Genomic DNA, 20,667 nt, shown 5'->3' on the forward strand with positions numbered 1-20,667 from the left:
TATACTACTATCCCTGTATGGATGTGATATGGTTTCTAGCTTTGTTGTCGGTCTGGCTCAGGTTAAACTCTTTGTTTATGTTTCACAAACAACGAACGCTACAGAAATGTCTTTTATTATAAAGTTTGACAGTCAGTTATAACAGAAAAAGAACACAAACAAACTACTTTAACATAGATTTTCTTTAAGGCTTTATTACGTGGTATGGAATCGGTGGATAAACTCCAATACTTCCCGATACCCGCGTTTTAGGCAGTATTGGAACATCTCTATCAGCAATAAATGAAAGTCGCAATACCAATCCAATCGGCGCTCGTGTATCCTGAAAGAATCAAATCCGGACAAATGCATAACATCCCAGGCCTGATAAATAGACCTGATAAATCTTGACGTGTTTGGGTCACTCCCGGGTTGAACACCTGATGAGTTCCTAATAGGGCTGGGGCGATATGTGTCTGTCCTGATTCAAAGCTTTTCACGATTAATGGATGCCAATTCCATTTCTATTGCACTTTGTTTATTGTTATTTGAGAAGTATTGCGATTCGACAGTATTGAAATTGAATATTGTGAGTTTATTTAAAAAAAAAAAAAAATTGGAATAATACACTTCTAGAGACAATATATTATGAGACATTTCTTAAAACAAAATGTTTCTTCTTCTAAAAAAAAAAAGCACATCACATGTCAGTCAGTCAGACAGACATTTGTTTTATTTGTAAAGAAGTACATGACATTGATATTCTACTTTTGCTTGGTTTTGCTGGAAACGGATATGATGTAGTTGCTGTTGGCGGTACCTTATAAACAGACAATATTGAGGTGAATCATTGGTATATAATGTATATGTATTGATTCTAGGGGAAATAATTAATTTTAGAAATTGTTGCAAAAAGCAAAAAAAAAACGAATTCCTTTGTGAAAGAAGCATCTGCTAGGTGTCTGCTGGTATCCAGTACATCTATTTGTCAATGTGCAGTACTTCAGCAAATGATTAAGCTTTTTCTCACTCTTCTCCCTAAGCTGCTTCTCCACCTGACCACGTATACTGTGAATCATCTACTGTCTTAATTTGAGTACCGATCCACCACAAACTGTCAACAGAAAAACACAAGGTGGAGTAGTCACCAGGATTGCAACACCTCTTGTGGTATGACTTCTTCAGTTTGTGCATCCATGAACATGTCAGTGGATTGTGATTCAACATTGCTTTTGTCCGTGGTTTCATGAACCAAAAAGGCTGGAAACCACAACTTCAGAAATTCCTTGAGAGCCAGAGAGCCTATTCCAAATAAGGACCAGCTTAAAGCCCATTTCCCCTGAGAATAATGAGCCATGTAATGCCTGGAGATCAGTGTCTGAAGCATTTAGGCGGGTGAAACACTCATGGGTACTTTGAGCTCTAGGTCATGTTTCATTTCCCAAGATGTTACATTTATGTGGTATGGAACACCAAAACATTTAGCATGATTTGTGTTCTTAATATTTACGTTAACAACAACACATTTGTTGAGCATGTTAGTTGGTCATCAAACTTTAGAGTTCACACTGAGGTGCTGTCATCGGATACTTTCCACAGGTAATTAGATTGTTCTTTAACAATAACATGAGGAAAAAACTAGCCACTGCAATAGCAAACAGGTTCTAATTACACAACATACATGGCATTGTATAAAAGTAGAAGACGGCAAGTGTTGGGGTGGACCACTCCTGTGATCATTGACAATTTATGCTCATCCTGCATAATCAAGCTACAAATACAGACTTCCCACTAGAACCAGTTACATCACCCTCACAAGAGAAAGGCTGCCAAGGCTGATCTGTTTGGGGATGTGTCCGTGACCCAGGAGACCGGCAACAACTCTATGGCCAAGACAGCAGAAGAAGAGGTGTTGTTCTCTGGCATGTTGGCTCAGCGACACTTTTCTGTGCCTGGACGCTCTGTCGCTGTGAGAGAGGATTGCGTTTTCCATAGAGACAACTGTCAGCAAGCAGTTTAGGGTCCAATAGACAGCAGGCAGACAAAATAATGCCTCAGATGAGGTACTCTGAAGTAGGGCTGTCAGCAAAATTTCGAAATTTACTTATATCAGAATTTCGGAGAGAGAAAAAAACATTTGAATATGAAAACCAATTTTCGATTGTGAAGAAAATATATAATCAACGACACTACCGTGGCTGTCTGCCTCGGGGGTCCTCGCCTTGGCCTACGCCGCTACACTGCATGACCAGAGTCCCACAGAAATGTAACGTTAGCAGGACAAGGAGGAATAATTCAACAACCATAATGTACGGCCGCACAATTATTAACACTTTTATCAAAATTGCAATTTGGACAAGTGCAATATCCAGACCCAGTGTGTTTCTCACTCCCTAACCAACGTATTGTTCATCAGACATGAGAAGCGGGAGATTAGCTAATGTTAGCCAACTTATTTATTAAAAAAAAAAATATATTGATTTTTTTTACTATTCAAAATATATTTGACTTCCAGAATTCATTCCAACAGCCTTTGTATGTATATATGTATCTATGTACAGTACAGGCCAAACGTTTGGACACACCTTCTCATTTATCTCATTCCGTCATAATGGCCAATTAAAAAAATAAAATAAAAACGGACAATCAACCATGTTATGAGTGTTGGCGTTGCATAATTTGTCTACCAGAGGGCTCTCTACAACGTCCCTGTTGGCAACACTGATTATTTTGTTTGTTATTGTGTTTTTGTTCAAAGGACTTTAAGTATCATATCTTAATTTTGTTTTTGTATATACTTTAATATATTTTGATGTTCCTCTAATCTGTTGTGACAATAAAAAAATATTATATTATTTTAGTGAGAACTCAAATAACTACAAATAATGTTAGGGAAATCTGTTTTGTACGCATTTCTGGATTAAAAAATAAAATAAAACACACACACACACACACACACACACACACACACACACACACACACACACACACACAAACACACACACACACACACACAAACACACACACACACACACACACACACACACACACACACACACACACACACACACCCCAAACACAAACACACACCAACACACACCAACACACACACACACACCACAGACACACACACACACTAATGTTGATGGTTAAAGAAGATAAGATATTTTTTCATAAGATAAGACAGGATATCGACTGATATATCGGAATATCGGATTTTGAAATAAATAACCAAATATTTGTATCAGTATCGTCTTTAAAAATCGGTCGGGCTCTAGTATGACTGTACCTACCTACCTACCTACCTACCTACCTACCTACCTACCTAGGTTGCCAGTTAACCAGCTTGAAGGTAGACAAGATCAATACACTGTGGTACAATGTGCCTGCAGCTTATTACACGCATAACTCACCCAACAAATGTACAATTGTGTCCTGTAATTAAGACCAACCGCATCCACACTACAGTCCCATGAAACTTTCAGGCCCACTGATTTACACTGTGTCTACACAGCATGTGTTGCTAAAGCAGCACATTGGCAGAGCAGCAGCTTCAGTCCTCAATGCGTGTAGACAAGATGCCTTCCGGCACAGTATTGAATGTAGCAGTGTGCATTGTAATCTTGAACTCTAATTAAAACTCTAAAATTCATGGAGGATGAATCTGAAACATTATAAGATTACTCTAGATATTAATCTAGACATTAGTCAAGACACATTTCTATAACAATACATTTCATGTACTAAAGTGGGTAGAGAGTAAAGGCTGTAAGAGCAGGCAAGAGTGTATTTAAATCGAACACAACGGCCGCTTTAATCAATACACCTAAAACAAGATTGGAGGCTGAGTATAAAGTCCAGTCGCATGCTGTTGTGTGGTTGAAATGAAAACCTGCAGACTGTTGAGTCACAGATCACTAAGACCCCTTATTCAAATCCCAGCTGACAGCAGCAGTGCCCGGGGAGGACCACTAGTTTGTAAACAGAACGCTGTTGTTCCCTCCACCGCCATCCCACTGCAGTGGCGCTGTGGAGTCACCGTCCACCGCCAGGATCCTCTGTGTTGACAGTGTGGGAGAACAGAGGGGGGATGGGAGAGGAGAAGGGAATCTCTGTCTCTGCATTTCTTCTCTCTCTCCCTTCCTCCCTCCCTCTCCCCCCTTGTTACTGCTGCCAGTGGCAAACTGGACTGTACAGTAAATCTTAAATCAAGTCACAGCTTAACAAGAGAGGAAGAGAGACAGACCCACGAGGACTATTGATTAACACCAAAAGAAACGACAGGACAAATTCAGTGTTTCCCCTAGGTTCGTAAAAGACTTAGATTCACAAATCTTGTGGATGTTTAGGCGTCCTCAGTCAACAAAATGTTAAGTTTTTCAATAAGAAAAGATGCAATTTCACATAAATTTGGGCCATTACTATCCCCATTTGTGACTAAAACGTTAGAAAAGCTAGAGCAGATAGGAAATACATAACACTCAAAAAGCCTAAAGACAAACCTTGCCAAAGAAGTCCATTGGGGACAAAACTACAATCTTTAGATCTGCGAAGTCATTTAGTTTCATTCATTTAGCTTAGGTGTTGACGGTTACCTTATAATGGTAGGGAAAGCTCTGCAATTTAGTACTTGCAGCAAACAACCTGCTCCCTAAATGTGACGTGGTATTGAGAAAGCAACACTGAAATCATACTGATGAGAGCGGGGGAGGTTCTGTCCCTCACAATATGAAATCAATACCACTAAGTAAATCATATTTGTCTTGGGCTATCAACTAGTATACATAATTCATTAACCCAAACACTGGCTAATGAAACATTCAATCAAAAGGCTTCAGCTCACTCAAAGAAGTGGGGTGAAAATATAAACACTGTATCAATAATGCGCTACTTGCTGTCACAACACATTTAGCTTGATATCAATCAAGTGTTGTTCTTATTAACAGACGTGATAGCATATACAACTGATGTATTTGCAGACATTAGGGTGGAGGATGAGGGTGACTGTTTTTACTGTCATGTGCATGCATCACATACAGTACACCAACTACAGACTTACAGGACAACACAGTCACTGCTTATGCAATTACATATGTCTGCTGAGCCTTTTTTTTTTTAATACAGACACTGTGTGCACACATTGTGCAATGAACTTGTATAGAGTGACACTGTACAACAACACACAGCTATTTCTTTTCTAGAGAAATGGATTACAGGCCTGGGCTTTAAAAGTGTATGCTCCCTACAAAGGCTGAAACGATTCAATAACTAAAAATCATCAATGCACTAAGGTCTATATATAAGAGACTTCAGATACAGTATTAGGGACCACTAAGGCTGTATATAAGAGACTTCAGATCCAGTATTAGGACCACTAAGGTGGCCTATATATACAGTTGTGTTCGAATAATAGCAGTGCCTTTAGAAAATGAGTAATTGTCAAAATTCTTCAAAGAAATTGTACTTTATGAACACAGAACATTGGGGACACAGTACATTCTATCCAAGCAAAACAATTGCGCAAGTCATCAAAACTTAAATAATAATAATAATATTTCAAATAAAGTAAGAATGGCATGTTCAAAAGAATAGCATGTTGCCATCTTTCCTTGAAACTCAAAATGTACTGTACAACAGAAATTCTTGTATTGAACCTAGCTGAGTATCCTAAACTATTTGTCGCAAACCACGTTTCCGATGACTGCTTCACATCTGTGGTGCATGGAGTCCACCAACTTCTGGCATCGTTCCCAGGTATTGCAGCCCAGGATAATTGCACTGTATTCCACATTCCTCAGGTTTCTTGGTTTTGCCTCATCACTGCACTTTTTATGTCAGCCCACAAGTTTTTCAATGGGATAAGGTCCTGGGATTGTGCTGGCCACTCCATCGTTGAATCTTGTTCATCTGAAACCATGCTTTTGCTCGCTTGCTGGTGTGTTTGGGGTCATATCCTGAAGGTCCACCTCAACGGCATTTCCTCCTCGCATATGGCGCGCCTCTTCCAGGATCCTGATGTACTGGAACGATCCATGATCCCTTGTATGCGGTGAATCGGACCAACACATAGTATGAAAAACATCCCCATATCATAATGCTTGCACCACCATGCTTAATGCTTCAGTGAGTACTTGGCTTGAATTCTGTGTTTGCAGGGCGTCTGACATACTGCCTGTGACCCTTAACCCAAAAAGAACACTCTTCTTTCATCTGTCCACAAAGATATTATGCCATTTCTTTCAGGCCAGTCAATGTGCTCTTTGGCAAATTTAACCGCTTCTGCACATGTCTTTTCTCAGCAGTGGGACTTTGCGGGGGCTTCTTGCTGGAAGGTTAACCTCAATAAGACGTCTTCTGATTGTCACAGTACTCACTGTCAACTGAAGGTCTTGCTTGATCCTCTTGGATCCCATCATTGGCGGAGTCTTTCGCCAGTTTGGCTATTCTTCTTTCCATTCGGGGTTTGTCTTTCTTTTTCTTCTCCTGTTTTTTCAGTTTTTTGCTCCCATTTCAGGGCATTTGAGATCATTTTACTGAACAGCCAATGATTTTCTGCACCTCTTTGTATGTTTTCCCTTCTTTAATCAATTTTTTATTAGGAAACGCTCATCTTCAGAACAGTGTCTTGACGACCCATTTTTCATTGTTTTTTCAGGAGAAATGCACAGCCAGCATGCCAGTTGTCTTGATCCTTAAATACGGATCACCTGTTAACACCCTTTTTTCCCAGAAACCCTCCCTAATTGATGCCCTCTCTAATTGAACTCACCACTGCTATTTTTGAACACACCCTTTTCAGTAATCATTCAATTTCACAGAATCCACAGTATGCAGGCTGTCCTGTTGGTTGTTGGTTTTCTATACCTTTATTTTACCCCCCAGAAACTTATCTGGGGTATGAGTTTGAAATGTTATAAAACCAGTGATTTTCTTGCTGCTGTTGAGGCACTGCTATTATTTCGAACACAACTGTATAAGGACTTCAGATACAGTATTAGGGACCACTAAGGTCTATATATAAGAGACTTCAGATACAGTATTAGAGACCACTAAGGTCTATATAAAAGAGACTTCGAATACATTATTAGGACCACTAAGTCTATATAAAGAGACTTCAGATCAGTATTAGGACCACTAAGGTCTATATAAAAGAGACTTCAGATACAGTATTATAGGACCACTAAGGTCTATATAAAGAGACTTCAGATACAGTATTAGGGGACCACTAAGGTCTATATAAAAGAGACTTCAGATACAGTATTAGGGGACGACTAAACTTCTTTCCTGCACATTCTGCAGACAGGATGACCATCTTCAATCAACTGTCCTTCAGCATTCTTATAATAACCAAAATATGCCCATGCTTCAGACTCAGATACATGTCCTGCGTGCTGTCATCTCTTCCTTATGCCATGATTCCAACTTCAAGAAACGCACAGAGGCTACGCAAGCCAGCGCGGCAACTTCAGAAGACTCAAATGAAGCTGGGAAGGATTAAACACACGGTTTCCACAACATGGTAATCGGCCGTGATAATATTTTAATAATTGTTTGGTAATTCTTATTGTCAACATTTCTATCGTGGTTTGTCGTTACACCTGTAATTGGCACATTGCTATGAACGTGTTTAGGGTCAAGTGCCAACAACTAATAATTGAAATAATAAAAATATATAGTCTCACCAATAATCACTTATATAATTACAATTTGGCAAGGGACTATGCTACTAACCGTCCATTACCAGAGTAGCGCGGTTAGCCACAACCCTCCATTACAACAGTAGCGTAAATTAGAGCGAGAATGGCAGGGCGCCTTGAGTGAGTGATGTCAGTGCCCATGTGGTCGTGCAAGAGAGCGAACAGTAACGGAGAGCAGTGTATGATTTTGTGTCGCTGTGAGGAAACGCGAGAGGAAAACAAGATAGCAAAGATGATGTAAAGTGACTTAAAAGTTGACAATTAAACAACAAGCTTCAGCTTTCAAGACACAAGGGCCTTATCTGTACTGCCAGTAAAGTGAAAGGTCTTTTCCCCCGAAAAAAACTGGCTTGAATGTTAGAACATAGGTTGTAGCCACAGACTGTATCAAGAGATTGCAGAATAGTGTTTCCATTTCAGCTCAGTGAGAGTCGTTACTTTTATTCACGGACGCTCTGCTTTCTCTCCTCTCCGTTGATCTATTCCACAGACAGTTCAGAGAGTTTGCCGACAATGCCGAGGGCAGACACTTTGCACCACAGCGGTCTAGCAGCTTAGCAGACAGAGAGCCAAGAGGGCAACTGGGCAGTCCGCTAACTCGTTGCCCTCTCAACCAGTACAAGCAGCTCTTGTTTAAGGCTCCACAATGTGCATGCAGGCTGAAATTTAACCAGGTGGTTTTGTCAGGAATAAGCTATAAGCAGAAAGAAACTCCGTTAGCTGCGAGGCTAACGTGCAATGGTAAACACTGCAGCGTCAATGTGTCCATTTTAGCTGGCAACGGAGAACTGTCTTTGCCTTCCCTTCAGTGTATTATATCTAGGGATGCACCGAATCCAGATTTTTGGGGTTTGGCCAAATACCGAATCCACTGGTTTAGAGTCTGCTGAATCCGAAACCAAGTCCTAACCCCATTCTCAGTCCATTAACACAGTTAACACATTAATGAAGTAAAGATGTCTGATTAAGTTTTTAGCTGTGACTATCTGAAATTTCTGCATTTTTCTGCATGACTACACAACTCAATGTTTTAACAGCAGCGATGTTGTGTATTGTTTGGGGTCCTTGCCACCACGAGAAAAATTGGCATTGCAAATTGCACACGTAGCTCGACTTGAATCGCCTTCTTTTGACTGAAAGTACCGCCAAACAAGATTCTAAGGTTCGGTAGTAACCAAATCCTGATTATGTAAATGTAAATGTGCTGTATTTATATAGCGCTTTTCCAGTCTTAACAACTGCTCAAAGCGCTTTTACATCTACAGGATACATTCACCATTCACACACATTCATACACTGTGGCCGGGGCTGCCGTACAAGGTGCCACCTGCTCATCAGATATACATTCATACACACTCACACTCCGATGCGCAGCACCGGGGGCAACTCGGTTGTCAATTATTATATTGAACAATACCTGTAGAAATAATTCATAATAACCTGACACAAAACATATCCCCATAGACTTTCCTTATATTTCATATCACACAACATCTCTTATCCTGTAACTTTTGCCAGCAAAAAATGATAAAAAAGAAGAAAAAAAACGCAGTGTTGGCAGTAATGATGTCATCACGTCCTAGCCAGTATAGCGGTGGATGCGGGTATTGTCACAGCCCTAGGTGCTGCTGCAGACTGCAGAGGTCTTGCTTAATACTACTAATTTTAAATTGTTGTTCCCAATATTCACTTAAGACCAAAAAAACATGGGAAAATGTGAGTTACTTGATTTAATCAATGTAAAACACCACTGAGAGCTGCAGCCCTACGCCCCTTTTCTCTGCATTTGTGTTAGTATGTGAAAGGCCATTCTATTTTACCTGAATGTACTTATGTTAACAACAGAAGCGGTTGCCTTTACTGGATAACACTGAAGCATTATTTTGTTCATGGTACATATGTGAAAGTACCTCTTTAAATGGCAGGTGCACACACTGAAACTTAAGACTGAAAAACGTCTGAGGAAACTCACAAACTGCCGCTGCACACTGACATGTCTCACTGCACCATATCTGTTCTTTTCGTACCACCCGGTCTGTGAGACTAATATACAGCGTGTAGGTTTCATTTCCTTTGAAGCCTCTGCTGCATCAATATGTTAGAATACCCAAGCTGTGATGGCTGCTGCTTCGATTCTACTCTGAAGGTGGAAAAGGGGCTCATTCCTATTTAAAGGATCTGTCTGAGCCCTGACGGCGTGGGCCTGTTCTCAGAAAGCAACGGAGCAGGAAGGTATTCACGCAGCAGGGAATTGGATGAATTAAGACTAACCGATTGCTCTAAACACATCAAATAGCTCTCCTAGTTAGAGTCACACATGAGGTTATATATATATTTTTTCATTTATACTGTTACCACAACCAGCCATAACACGTTGTAAACATAAGCTAGAGACAGTTTACTCTCAGCCTGCAGAAATCCCAGGTTATGGCTGTAATCATGATAAAAGCAAATGTGCAAGACATGGAACTGTACAATAAAAAATAGATACCTGTGGTGAAACTAACTTTATTACTCATTAAAGAAGGTGGCGTGGTTGTAAATGTTCAAGGGGAACTTCCGAAGTCTGTTTACAGCTCTTAGGGAGTGCTATTTGAAGAAAAAAAAGGTGTATAAAGCCTATTGTGTCTCCAGAGGAAGCTTTGTTAAGTCCAGTGTTTCCTCATACATTCAGCAGCGGCACATGGCCATAAAATAATTGTTGCCGCTGCCGCGCCTTCAGCTGTTTATGAAGAGTCATGAAGTCGTAATTTCACGACTCTGCAGAGCTGTCTGCTCTACTGAAGTCAAGCGGACGGCCTTTCGCTCTCCAGAGTTTTACCAAGTCAAATTTAAGATTTATTAAGACCATTATGAATGACATTTAAGGGCGTTTTCCCACCTACCTCATTTGGTCTGGACTTAGAGACTTTTCAGTTTGGTCCAAACCAAAATTGCAGGTGAGAAAGGTGCCTCGGACCACAGTCTAAATCTGAGAGGTGGTCTCGGTCCGGACCAAACTGAACCATGGTTTGGTAGGATATATATATATAGGATATTAGATATTTAATGTTGGTCAGACAAAACGTTGTTGCTGCTGGTAGTAATACCATAATGACGGAATCGGGATATGCTCAGTCATGTGGAAAAGGCTACCCGCCAAAAAATACCAAAATGACAACAGACAAACGCCAGACGCACGCCCGTCTACTCACCAATCAAGGGGAGATGCTACACATGTACGTGGTGATGACACGCCGTAGGTATGTCATGGAAAGTGCACTTGCCAAATCACTATGTGAAACCAAAAAGAACGGGATCAAATCGTATACAATGTAATTAAACACAGACGTTGGTTCGGACCTTGGTCTGGACTTTTAGGAGTGAAAACGCCCTAAGATCTTTAATCACAACAACAACTAAGCCCTAAATTCAGTTTTTTTGTTGTTTTTTTTACATTACATTACATGTCATTTAGCTGACGCTTTTATCTAAAGCAACATACGATTGCTTTGATAATTGTATCTGGAGCAACTATGGGTTAAGTGTCTTACTCAGGGACACGCTGGTTGATGTATTGGAGTGGGAACTAAACCCGGATCTCCAACACAAAAGGCATGTATCATATCCATTGCACCATCACCAGCCATTTTTTCAAGCCAAGTAGACCTTAAAGTGCCGATATTATGCTGTTTAGCTTTTCCCTTTTCCTTTAGTTTTTGTGCATGATATAGGTTTACAAAGTGAAAAAGCCCAGTCTCCTCCAAAGAGACTTACCATCTCCAACAGAAAACACTGTTCACAAACTGCTCTGTTGTAGTCCAGCCTTTACCTCCATGATGAACATGTGTCACCTTGTAACACACGCCTAGCTAGAGTGGCATGCCTTCATACTCAACAAAGATGCAATAGTGAGATGCTTCACTCTGTAGCTAAAACAGAGAGCTCAACACACAGGGTGAAAAGAGGAGCTGCGGTAACGTACAGTACAACGAATCTATGGTGTTTTTCATTTTAAATTAAACCAGGTAAACCTACTCCGGTCCAACCTCTAAATACAATTATGAACCTGAAAATGAGCAGAATACTTTAAGCACTTTAACTTTCACTTCCCCATAGATGAAGAACTAAATCCGTGTCATGTCTGTGGTACGATCAGAAAGAGAGTCGCGCCAATAACTCAAAAGCAGATTAGCTGCAATATAAGTTGCATGTAGGTCTCATTTGTAGTTGCAATACAGCAAAGATTTATATGAAAAAACTACAACACCACAGGATTAGAAAAAAAAAGCGCATCAGAGGTAGAGTTGCATGGACGTAGGAAAATTAAGACCGGTTTGAAATTATTTAAAACCTAGAACACAATACTACACATTACTACTTAAACACTAATTTAAGACTTTTTGACAGGACATCATCACTCACGAAGTCATGGCAACTAAACAACAGCGTGACGAGTCTCAACATTAAAAACTGCACTTCTATGGGGCCTGTGAAATATGACAGCTACAGTGTATAGGAAAATAGCGTTATGGACACTGAATTAGATGAATTTAGTTTATCAGACCCCAGATGAAACTGGAAGGTAATATAAGGGAACGCCACGGCCCCTATGACACCCCGCTGCAGGAGACGTTCCCCTGCATTAACGTTACCGTTTAAAACTTTTCCAGGTGTGGGGAAGCATACTGCTCAAAACCAACATGAAAAAAATAAGTAATGTTCCCTCAGCATTTTGGTTTGTTGCTAAACTGTGTGTAAAAAGAGCGGGGAGGTTAAATTACCTGGTTCAGGTAACTGTATCCTAGCGTAGTGATCCCCAACCACCAGTCCACGGTTTATTTTAAGAAAAATGACCCGATTCCTATTGACACATGTCAGGTGATATTTACCACCCACAAACTTGCTAAGAATTAAGTAAACAACTTTGCAGAGCTTTATTGCTCAGGGGAAAAGGCTCGCCAAGGAGGAGACCGGAGAGGAGCCTACAACTTCAAAGAAAAATAAATATAACAGCCAGGTGATTCTTGCGACCCATTTCTGAACAAACCAGGTGAATCAAGCTTGTCAGTGCGAGAGGAAGATCAGCTACTGGAGATTACAAATGACGGTGGACTTAAAAGTATTTTTGAGAAAACATCTCTGCGGGTGTTTTGGATGAAAAATCATGGCTGAAAATCCTGACATCGCCACAAAAGCACTGAAAACCCTGCTTCCATTTCCAACATCCTATATTTGTGAAGCGAGATTTTCTGCCATTAATCAAAACCACGGAATAAACTGGACATAAGGAACGCACTTTGGGTATCACTGTCTCCCGTTACCCCCGAATGGGACCATTTGGTTGCACAGAAACAAGTGAAGGGCTCCCACTGATACATTGTTCATGACTGGTACATTCATGAATTTTTAGAACGGGTATTTTTTCTACTACTATGGGCTAACAGTTAACATAGAAACGATCAGACATACATTTAAATGCCCTCTGTAAATGGACAGTATTAGATGCTGCCTCTGGTAGGGGCCGAAAATTACAACTTGACCTACTTTCACTTAACTACGTTGGCGTAAAGTCTAGACTCAATCAGATGTCTGTGATCTGTGTAACGACAGTACATTGTTTGCCTTTAACAGAGCAACAGTAATAACCTAATATACCATCATTACTGAGATTAAACTAAATTCTCGGTTCTATTTGTACGGAATAACGCATTAAATAAACAAACTCTTGCAGCGCACATGAACAAATGTGCTATATATAGGGCTGGGCCATGTAGAGAAATTGAAATATCACGATATTCTTGACAAAATACCTGAATGTCGATATTGCAACAATAAAGTATGGTTAACTATCGGTGCTTTAACAAACCCTAGCTAACGCTAGCAGATAAGGACAGCAAAGTTAATTCGTATTTTTTACAATTGACCGTAGTCGTGGTCGCAGTGAGTGAAAATGTGATCTGAGATGCACATTTCAAAAGTGTTATGCATCTGGAATTGTTCATTAGCTATGTGGCTAAAAAGGAACTGCATGCTGTTTTCACTTAATGCAATTCAATTGTATTTATAGTATTAAATCATAATAAGAATTATCTCAAGACACTTTACAGAAAGATTAGGTCTAGAACAAGCATTTAGTGCAACAGTGGTGAGGAAAAACTTCCTTTTAGGCAGAAACCTCTGACAGACCCAGGGTCTTGGTGGGCGGGCATCCGTGCCGGTTGGGACACAGACTAACTAATAGAGATATACAGGTAACGTTACCGTTGACAACTTTTTACAGCCGTTCTCTCCCAGGGTTACTGGTCTCTTGGAGTGACAGATTGCATTGACGAGGCTAGCTGTCTGTCGGTAACAGATGGTAGCATGTAGGCCTTGCCATCTAGCCTCGCTTGATGGACAGCTTAACCTGCTCTAGGCAGCTCGTGTCCATCTGAATGCAGCAGGTCAGTAAATCAATCTCACTGCCAGCTGCCGTGCTGGCTTGGATTAGAAGACCTCGCCTAAGTCAGACGCCCAAATCACTTAGAGAACCTCTTTGGTAGGGATAGACCTATTATTGGCCCTGGCTGGATTATTGGGCCATTTTAGGGCAGTTTGCAGATAATCTGTATCAGTGTTTTATTTGCCTGGTAACCAATAAAGTTAATTAAAGTGTACCTTTTGTTTGTTTCAATCTGGACCCTATTTTCCTATGGTCTTGTGTCTTAGTGACTGATGGGAACAACAATCTTTGACAATGGTCCAGTATTAAGGTAGATCGCTGCAGTCGGCTGCCACGAAACAAGCTACAATGTAAGTTAACAGGGCAACTGTTCAGCTTGTATTTACCTACATAAAAGTGCTTGTTTGGCCATTGACAGACTCTAATCAATATTCTAATTATCTGACAACATTATGCAAAGGATCCCTTCAGAGATAGACCTTTAAAACCTCTTTGAGACCTTTCTGTTTAACCATTAGCTCTGAAGTTGCTAGTGCTAAACCCACCAGACTGTTAAAGTCACAGTGAGTCACGACAATGCTAGTAAAGAGGTTGCAAGTGTAGTTGCACTTTTTAAACTCCACACTGACTGCATATATAACCGCGAAGCAGTTGCAGTATGGGTCACCTATGCCCTATTGACTGACAGGCTGAGGTTGTAGGGCAAGACAACATTATTTCTATAGCACATTTTAGCAACAAGGCAATTCAGAAGCGCTTTACATAAAACATTAAAGAGCTGTTTAAAAATAAACTTCTCTTTAAGCAGTTCTCACACACGCTAATCCTAGTCGCGGACGCTGGACGGAAAATTGACAACTGCGGCGGTCTCACACTAGCAAAGACACTTGCGTCAAGCTTGCACTGTGCAAGATAGGGCCCCTTAAGTGGAAGATATTTTTTTTCCCCTAACGTGCAACCTCTGTGAAAAAGACCATCGCTTTGAGCAGACTGGATTGGCTGTAGTGACACAGTCTCTCTCCCTCCCTGTCAGATTTAGCTCGGTCTACCTGCTAGTAACGTTGGACACAGTGGTCTCCAGCGAGAGAGAAAAGGCGTTAACGTGGAACGCTATCACTCTTTCCTTTGTCCCCTCATTCTACTAACTTTGTGGATATTACTGTGTGTGTGCATCAATAAGTAAGTCTGATGGCGATGTTATGTAGGATTTATGAACGTATGTTAGCAACAATAGGCTAATTCATGAGGGTGCTATTTTATGTGTTGCGCATCTGTTCATTTTTCATTTCAGTTTACTGAATGCATTATTCAGTGCAAACAAATGATGTGGTTTTATCTTAGTAATGATGGTATATTAGGTTATCACTGTCGCTCTGTTAAACGTTTCATTGTACTGTCGTTACGCAGAGCGTCCGAGTCTAGACTTTCCGGCACCGTAGTTAAGTGAAAGTAGGTCAAGCTGTAATTTACTTTATTTAAATGTACTGTATGTCTGATTGATTCTATGTTAACTGTTAGCCCATAGTAGTAGCCCCCCACCCCACCCCCACGACAACGATATCATCGCCCAACACAATGTTTTATTGTAAACATCAATTGCCAATTTAGGGGACATTGCCCAACTCTAGTCCCAGATAAACGCCTTGTTTTCAGTTAAGTGGTTTTATTGCAGTAAGCTGTTAATCCACACTGTTACCTGGCAAGCATCTATTTCCAGTAACAGACTGAGGAAACAGGAGTAGTGCGCCAGACAAACAGGATGAGCCAATTTATTGACAGCTGGATGCTTGGGTTAGAAGAAATATTAAGATATGGCCAACGCCATTATTGGTGTAAAGTATCCAATGACCCGCAAGCACATCGCATCACTTTTATACAGAGGAAAACTAATATGGCTAACTTAAAACATTGTTCATGCTCTGTAAAGTGTGAAGTCAGTTAGTTTACAAGAGCTCAGAGGTTGGGTATTAAAATATCAAAATCCAAACAATAATTTAAACAGGTAACAATTTTATTATACGCCTGTGTAGCTCCCAAGTGTTTATGTCAGTATCTGTGCCAGAGATTTGGCCAGATGAAAACAGACTAGTGGCCAACCCCATTCACACTCCATCACCGAGCCTGATCTGTATTTAACTGTATCACTTTCTCACTTACTTCTTGGATTTTTCTGCTCTTTTGCAAGAGGCGTGGAACTTTTAGCTTCCTTTTGTACTCACTGGAGAAGTGTCTGAAATATGTGTGGTGTATTTTGAGAATGTGGGCACACTCCGGAGGAGGTATACGGTGACCAGATGAGAATGGGAGAGATTGAGGACAGAAGCGTTTGGCGGTGGGTAGGCCTGCACGATTCGGGGAAAGAATATGAATCACAATTTTTTAGCTTATAACTGATATCACAATTCTCTGCCACAATTTTCTCACAAAGTGTAATGTTTATAGCACACATGAATCATGACAAAACAGAACAAATTGGCAGTGCCAAACAGAGTTGTTTTGGCATCTATAGCACATTGCGCATCACCACAAGCCTGTAAACATAGAGGCTTCAATGAAGAGAAGGGAGAGCATTAAAACCTATTTTACACAGTCTATGTTTAAAACTCACAGAAGAAGGTAGTAGCGTATGTGATACTGTTGGCTCGTAAAATTAAATGAGAATCAAAATCATTAAAATGATTCCCCCCATTACAATAAAACTGCACATTTTAGTGTGGCCTTTTATTGTGGCCAGCCTAAGACACACCTGTGCAGTAATCATGCTGTCTAATTATATGCCACACCTGTGAGGTGGATGGATTTTCTCGGTAAAAGGAGAAGTGCTCACTTACACAGATTTAGACAGATTTGTGAACAATATTTGTGAATATAAGAGAAATATGAACATAGAAAAAGTCTTAGATCATAGAGTTCAGCTCATGAACAAGTGTTTATAATTGTGTTCAGTGCATGAAGAAAACTTATGTAGCATTAGCTAGCATGTTAGCATTTTTGCAAATCCAGATTGACAAGTTTAGTCTTCAATTTCATCTTTTCGTTAATAGTTACCTGCCGGGAGGACGGGGAAACCTAAATGCTAGCTCTGGATTCTTACTCCGATCATTTGAGCGGAAGAACACTGCTTACATACTGATGCAGTAAGCTTCTACGAACATCTATCTGGTGATTGGCTATTGTTACTTGTCATAGAGAGATGCAGGAAAAACTCTACAATACTCACACAGACTCACGTGGTAGGAGCCAAAATTTAAATTTCATACAAATAATAAAATAAGATTTGTGCAGGATAGCCAGCCCTGCTGCTTGTGGTTCTTCATTAATGACATACAGGTAACTGATGCTTTATGCTGTAGTTTGATATTAATCTGGGCAGCATTCAGTCAAAAATGGTGGACGTCTTTGGTTATAAGAGGTTTTCGGGTGAAATAGGACAGGATTTGAGATAACTGTAAATGTGTTTTTTGGGACAACTGCTCACCCTAAGAAGAAGTGTCGCATACAAGCTAATTTATAGGCAAACTGATGCACGGAATGTGGGGTGAAACATTTTTAAACAGTCTTCTTTCTACTCTTTTCCATACAACATGAATAAAAAAAAACACTCCTGACCTGAATAGCATAGCTGCAAAGATTACTCAATTGATCGATTAATTGTCAACTATTAAATGAATCGGCAATATTATGTAATAATAATTACATTCAGCCCTTCTTTAGAGTGTTGCTGGATTGCATGTTCAGTATAGAGCTATTCCAAAAACACCAGAGCAAGCTGAGCTACATTCCATGGTCAGAACAGAACACAAAACAGTCACCCAATGTGAGATCAATATGCCCAGCTCTCGTTCTGTTTCCCTGAACAACATCCATCTGTTACAGATTAATATCACAATAGAAAATGATTTCCTGAGCTATATGCAAAAAAGATCTTGGTTCTTGGTTTCTCGTGCTGACGGTTATGATAATGAGAACCATGCACCAGTGCTTATAAGCTTTTTATGTAAATAATACACTGGTTGACTGAGAATTACAGTGCTGAGTTACATCCTTGTGAATGGAATTGAAGCAGAGCAGAGGGCTCTACAGTAAGGAAAACAGAGCCTCCCAATAAAGCTGACCTGACTTTATCACAGCGAGTTGCCAGAATTGGTTAGGGAGCAGTAGCATAGCTCTCACAGCAAAGCATCTTAGTTCAACCAGAGAACCAAATGACCAATGTCACTGTGTCAGGCACAGAGTCCTTGGCTATCCATGCGTAAATGGACATGATAGCTTCCAACATTGTTGTTGTGGGTATATGCCCTGTGTCTCTGATGTATTAAAATCTGAAAAGATGCGGTGAACTTATTAAAGTGTCCAGGGAACACCCCCCTCGGTCTTTCCTGTAACACTAGGCACAGCACCTAGGTGTTTGCTTCACATCGCCCTTGCCAACAAAAATAATGAAAATAACTATTCAGAGAGTTCTCTACCATGTCATTTATGGTTATACTAGCTTCTTTGTCCACTCCTACGCGTCGTTGACTATGGTTAGGTAGGGCGCGCGCCATATGCATTTAATTCTGCAACATGACCTTTTTATCTGCTACATTCATCTGACTGGAATACAAAATAGTTCTTGTTTAGGTTTGTTCAACGCTCTGAATGATATAAACCAGCAGAGAAAATGAATCATTTGTAAGTCACTGGACTGTTGTTATATATAGGAACCATTCACCATTCACACACATTCATACACTGTGGCTGATAAACATTCACACACATTTACACCCTGAAGGAGACATGGGACTGCAGGGCCAGGGATCGAACCACCAACTGTCCGATTGGCAGGCGACCGCTCTACCACTGATCCACAGCTGCCCATTGAAGCTATTGAAGCTATTAAAAATGAAAATGTAAGAGAGACGGATTTAGTCTATAAGCTATAAGCTTTGTAAAAAGGGAGATGTTGATTCTCCTGAGAATAAACAACAAACTTTAGTAGCAGTCAGTCAGTAATCAGGTATTTCAGAAAACTAACTCTGCATGTCCTTTGATCTGATATAGGCAGAAACATTTTCCCGTATAGATCACTCACCACAGTAGTAAGTCTGTACGCCCCACCAGTACGTTCAGTCAGGGCCTAGTACCATGGGCTCAGAACCTGCAGCAACAAAGGGTGGGAGACTCAGTTAGAGGCTTTTGAATTATATTAGATGAGAGACAGCCAAAGTATTTTGGTAAGCGTATTGGAAATCAATGGAACTGTGGCATCCTACAGCAAGTCACAGCTCACATCATATACTCAAATATTACCCAAACACTGCCCAAGTATCGCTGAGTTTCTGTCCTATGTGACTGTAAAAGATGAATCAACACATAAACCATTTCTCACAAATCTCCAAAGGCAACTTGAAGGTTTATTTTATAGAGGCTAACAGATTTAGAACTTGAATTATTTATCATTGGCAGAACCTCATGTAAATGTAACATTGCATGCGTATACTTAAAAAGAGGTTTATAATAACAACCTGAAAATGCAACGGCCGCACAAAATATGCATAGTTTTCCATTTCTTGACAGTTGTTGATGGTAAGGTTGTGTCAATAAACGTAGCAATATTCAATTCAATTTTGTTTATAGTTATAACAGTAGTTATCTCTGGACACTTTACAGAGTAGGTCAAAACCACACTTTTTAGATTATACAGCAAATGGCAGGGAAGAAGAGGGCTGCTGTCGAGCAAACAGATGTTACAGACATAAACAATAATAGTTCTAAGCGCTTAAAAATATGCTTTGTAAATGAGGATTGAAATGCATGTTTGTCAGGCCTCAGTTGTCTCTTTCCGACCAAGTACTTACAAGATCATAGTTACAGGAACAGTCCACTTCTAAACACCTCTACTAACTACTTTCCCCCAAAACCGTTTTTTCTATTTGCATCCACGCTGGCCAAGGGCCATAGGAAGTGACCTTTTGTTATTATAACACAGCCATTTATCCACCACTATATGAAAAAGGGAAAAGACCCTGGCCTGCAGTAGGAGCTGGAAGAGTTACAGGAACTGCGGTCAGAGGAATTTAATAATCCCCAAATTGGTCCAGTTGGAACGCGAGAAAAAAGGAATTCTAGGGACGTTATGTTCTAGGAACTGCAAAACATCCCGGTCCGGACGGAAAGCAGCAGAGGACACACACAATGCTTCATGGTGAGACACCGGGAATTATAGCTTTTAGCCAATAAACTATTTCAATTAATCTATCAAACACTGCATTACTCCACGGTGCATCTTTAAAGCTAATGTCATGCACATGTCACTTACTTTCCTACATGTGTAAAAAAATTATCAAAATGTAAAATAATTCCCATGAAGCATTAGTCAGCAGTACATTTACAGCAGATGGACATCATAAAATAAGCACATGTACTGTAAAGCAATGCATTACAAAAAAAAATTGCACTCGACCTTTGTGGAGCCTGTAGCGCTCCTTTTTGGTGACACTGTGATTTGACACCTTCGAGCAGGTAGCCCCATTGTAATGGAGATGAAAAGCCGTGCCGCACTGGGATGACACACCAAGCCAAGCC

General features: G+C 40.3%; 1 protein-coding gene and 2 long non-coding RNA genes across 4 annotated transcripts in view; 2 read left to right on the forward strand and 1 right to left on the reverse strand.

Moving 5' to 3' along the window:
* Positions 1 to 20,667, reverse strand: part of LOC116695615 (F-box-like/WD repeat-containing protein TBL1XR1) — a 53,931-nt gene that overhangs the window by 14,012 nt on the left and 19,252 nt on the right. Inside the window, exon 2 of one of the 2 annotated variants that reach the window (XM_032526012.1) lies at positions 19,175 to 19,240. The exons of the other annotated variant lie outside the window; for it this stretch is intronic. The gene's annotated coding sequence lies outside the window, so the exon portion shown is untranslated. The remainder of the gene's footprint in view (positions 1 to 19,174; positions 19,241 to 20,667) is intronic. 2 annotated transcript variants of the gene reach the window in all.
* The window catches only part of LOC116695664 (uncharacterized), an 813,105-nt gene that overhangs the window by 6,342 nt on the left and 786,096 nt on the right, over positions 1 to 20,667 (forward strand). The window contains exon 2 of the long non-coding RNA XR_004333514.1: positions 2,043 to 2,052. This is a non-coding gene — a long non-coding RNA (uncharacterized LOC116695664). The remainder of the gene's footprint in view (positions 1 to 2,042; positions 2,053 to 20,667) is intronic.
* On the forward strand, positions 8,360 to 19,816 carry LOC116695661 (uncharacterized). The gene is made up of 4 exons (XR_004333511.1): positions 8,360 to 8,578; positions 14,619 to 14,632; positions 17,474 to 17,479; positions 19,807 to 19,816. It is a non-coding gene; the product is annotated as an uncharacterized LOC116695661 (long non-coding RNA).

Source organism: Etheostoma spectabile, chromosome 9 (genome assembly GCF_008692095.1).
Source record: "Etheostoma spectabile isolate EspeVRDwgs_2016 chromosome 9, UIUC_Espe_1.0, whole genome shotgun sequence".
NCBI lineage: Eukaryota > Metazoa > Chordata > Actinopteri > Perciformes > Percidae > Etheostoma > Etheostoma spectabile.